This window comes from Mastigoproctus giganteus, chromosome 10, assembly GCF_048544385.1.
Source record: "Mastigoproctus giganteus isolate SK-2022 chromosome 10, ASM4854438v1, whole genome shotgun sequence".
Classification (NCBI taxonomy): domain Eukaryota; kingdom Metazoa; phylum Arthropoda; class Arachnida; order Uropygi; family Thelyphonidae; genus Mastigoproctus; species Mastigoproctus giganteus.
The window spans coordinates 2,170,109-2,174,480 of record NC_143584.1 but is presented as its reverse complement, the minus strand read 5'-3'; positions in this window follow the sequence as shown (position 1 = coordinate 2,174,480).

The following is a 4,372-nucleotide window of genomic DNA, read 5'->3' as shown; positions in this document are numbered from 1 at the left end:
TTTACTCGTACATATTCGAAAAGATCTAGAGGTAATTATGCAGTCAGACGAAGTTCCGTGAGCAGTGCAGACAGGCTGCCAGGGCAGCTTGTGGAGTTCTGTCAATGATACAGAGAATTTTGCCAGTAGTGATAATAAGGCTGATTATCTCGCTGTATATGGCAATGGTTAGGCCACATTTGGAGTAAGTACTGTACTTACTGCATACAGGGGACGGATACAGGTCTGGAAGCCTTATATTCGGTAAGATGTAGATCTGTTAGTACAGGTAACGCAATTAGCAAAGGGAACAAAAGGATGCTCTTACCAGGAAAGGCTTTAGTTTGGCAAACTGTAGTGCCTGAAGATTCAGCACCTGTGGGGAGACCCAATTGAGGATCTCCTAACAGGCTTTGAATAGATTGAGTAAGCTCAATGTGATGAAATCCTCTCTTACTCACACTACACAAATGAGAAAACATAAATCGAAGGATTCAAATTGCAGGATAGGTATGCAGAAGTTTGCCTTCAGCCAGCAGGTGGTTTATTGTTGAAACAAACTTCCAGCTGTTGTTGCAGTTTTTTTTTTTTTTTTTTTTGCCGATGGAGTCGAGTATAAGCTTGTGTTCTTGTGTCATTTGCCATTCCTAATATTTCCTTGCTTGTAGTTTCATTACTTTTGTAGAGGTGATTGGCCCACCTGTTACCCAGTTTTCTTTTCATTTTCCCCTCTCTCTTTTGACTTATTTTACACTTTTTTCTATGATTTTACCAAGTTTGGAACAACAGCACTTTTTGGCTGTTTGTTTTTTCGGATAGTAGCAAGGAAGTTTTATGGTATCCTATCAACAATTTATTGAACACTTGATATCATAAACCACCATACAGGACCAACGTAATACTGTACACAATATCAACTTCCCAAAGTGGTCAATCTCAATCAACTTCACAATACACACAATGGCCAAAAAAAAAAAAGAATCTTTGTATTAAGAACATCACAGACAGAATAAATGCAAACAGATGCAAAGAAAACTGTGATGCGGGTTGATGATGTGTTGTTTAATGCGATGGTTTAATAACCCATTGAGTATAAAGACTACAGGCTGTTCGACTGCAGTAATCTGAAGCCAGAATGGGGAAACGTGATCTATCACACTTTGAAAAAGGTTTTATCATGGGTGCACATTTAGTAGGAGCCACAATTCAAGAAATGAAAGACAACTAGTTTCTCAAAAGCATCCATCTCAAAGATGTTTAATAACCTTTAAGAAAGGTTATTAAAAACCTTTTATTATAATAAAAACCTGTTATTAAAAAGGTTATTAAAAAAGGCTTTTAAAAACTAAGTAGTTCTTCCACATCTTAAAGGCATAAATGTGGCAGAAAAACAAGAAAATACTTTAAGAGCAAAGCCATTGTACACTAAGGACTATACACAAAAATAGGAACATCCAGTGTGCAGCAAATAACATCCAAATTTTTAACCAAGGCCCAGATCTTCCCTATTTTATACTATGCATGGGGAATCGATGAAGAAATTGGGTATACCTATTTGGAAGCCATTTGTTTCAGAGAAAAACAGAAAAATTCCACTTGCAGTGGTGCTGAGAACATCGTGATTGGACAGTGGAACAATGGAAGAAAGTCACATGGTCAGACTAATCACAATACACTTTGTTTTGCACTGCTGGTTGGCAGAAAATGAGGCAAGAACTTCACAAAGCGATGGGCCTTGCTTACCTTGTTAGGGCAATCCAAGCATCTGGAGATAGTATCATGATATGGAGATTGTTTTGATGGCACAGCTGGGATTCATTGCCACCAAACAAACAAAAAACATCATTTCATGTTCATAAATATATCATACAGCCATATTTACTACTACTTTTATATCAGGTGTTTCCATTAATTTATCCACCTTCTGTACAATTACTTTTTCAGTTCCATCATTATACATAACTCTTAATAAGGCTTACTACAAGATAATGAAGAATCACATACTTAGAAGAGCAAAATGCCTGGTCCTTTGTTGCAATAGTGGGTGACTTGAAGTCATCCCTCAGTTGATATCCAGTTTACTGGACACCAACAGTTCCCCTTAATCAATTAGGATCACCCTTTTCCACTATATAACTATGGTGACAGCATTGGTACTTTTCTTGGATGCTCCAGTGGGTCACCAAATCATGTTAATTGGCCATGATGAATGTCAAATGGCTGGTGAATGTCAGTGACCTGCACACAACTAAAGCTCTGGCAACCCCTAAATCACATTACAGGAAAAAAAACATGGAACTCTCCTTTCCTGCCCAAAAGTTTCTTTAAGGACCCCTAATGCACGCAGTCACCACTCTCCATTTGGGTGAACCCTAGTCACGACAAAATCCCATCAAAATACAAAAGCAGTTTTAAACCGGTGCTTCAAACTATCTGTGGTGCAGGACCAGTTTCTTTATTTCCAATCCATCACAGACCAGTACTTTTGTAAAATACAAATCTCACGGACCAGTAGCAGACAAATCATCAGGGGATGGTGATGTCCGCAACAAATTGGAAATTTGTTGCGGACCAGTAACAAACAGTTTGTGGATGAGACTGAGCAGCACTGATAAACTATCTACAGAAATTCTTCCTCTGACTTCCCAATTTCAGGAAAAAAGAGGGGATGTTTTTCCAGATAACTTCCAACTATTTGAATGTTTTCCACAAAAAAGTATAAATATATACATACAGTTCCAATAAATTACAAGTTTTTGCATGAAAATAATGAATTTCTATATTATCAATGGTGTAGTTTATTAATCACATTTATAAAACTAGTTTATGTGCTTCAAACTCAGCAGATTTACAGAGCCCTTCTTTTTGCAAGGAAATACATATAATGCTGAATAATAAAAGTTCAAATTTGAGTCCCCCTTTGAGTAATAGTTTTACATAAATATATGTCACTACTAATACTAATTAATTAAGAATGCTCTTAACCATAATTTTTGCACTATCTTAACAAAAACTGGATCCGATCAGTTGAGTTAACTCTTTGTCACATACATTCCTTCAACTACACATAATAAGATTCTTTCCATAAAATAATGCTGTCAGTAGGCAGGTGTCCATCCATCAAAAGTTATCCAGGGTGGTACTCTAAATTTACTCAATTGATAAAGCCATTGACCTTTTTACAAGGGAAGGTTATTTGAAAAGTTTATGGCTTGAGTAAGAAAGGATAGGCTTAAAAATATCTGTGCTTAATGTATAACACTTTAAATAGTAACCCACCAAGGTTTCATGCAGTTTTAGTGAAGTCTTTTTTCAGTTACAGGTCCTGAAGTCAACAAGGTTGTGAAAATGAATACTGGACATAAAATCACATTTTCTCTCCCACGATCCTTTCTGTGATCTTCCAAAAACCAGCAATTAACAATCTACCATTTTATGTGACATTGCAACCATTAGTCAGCATATATAATGGTGGCCCTACTGAATTTTTTATTTCAGGTACCTTTGAAGAAAATTTAGATTTTGGGAAAATCATCTTTAGATCTGAAAGTTCACATTACCCATAGTGATGTGAAAAAGATAGATGCTACATCTGTGGTATAGTCATAAATTTTTTTCATTCCTTTTTAGCTAGGTGGATCTGTTTTTATAAAAACTTAAATTAACCAGTGTATCAGGAGATACTTATCCCTTAAGAGCAACAACAGCCCTGTATGTGAAAGATGATGTTCCCAATGTTAATGGAATATGGGACATATAAATGGCAGGAATTAATAGTAAAATCAAGGAGTGTGGAAGTTCTAGGGTGCCTACATCTAGATGTGTCATCGGGCCAGATATATCATTAATAATGTGTTGCTATGTGTTCATCTAGTGCAAAGCAAACCAGAATTTGTTTATTGACCATTACATCAGACATGAAAAGCAGAATCCATATTCAGAAAGCAATGCTGAATGTCTTTGTATTTTATGTCTTTGTACACAAAGACATAAATCCAAAACTTTAGTTAGCCCAATTGACTGTACTTGAAAAAAATCCTATTTGCTACCCCCCGAGTCCAAGTGAGCTATTACTCAATTCCTAGTGGGATGAGTGATTCTACAAGAGACAAACATCTATCTGGGAGACATTCCTTCTTGACTAGTCATTGGCCTGGTGGCAAGTGAAGTGTTCAATGGTTTGTACAGTCGTAATGCATTCAATTTTGCCCACTTTAACTTAATTAAATGTTATTTGATGGTGACAGCTGATGGTATTCAGCACCCAAGTCAGCCATTGACACTTAATTATAACGAAGGTATCCCACTCTTCACATTGCTGAACAAGTGGATGTATGATGTGGGAAATGATATTTCCTATAGAGGATACTTAGAATGTAACCAAAATTTGCTA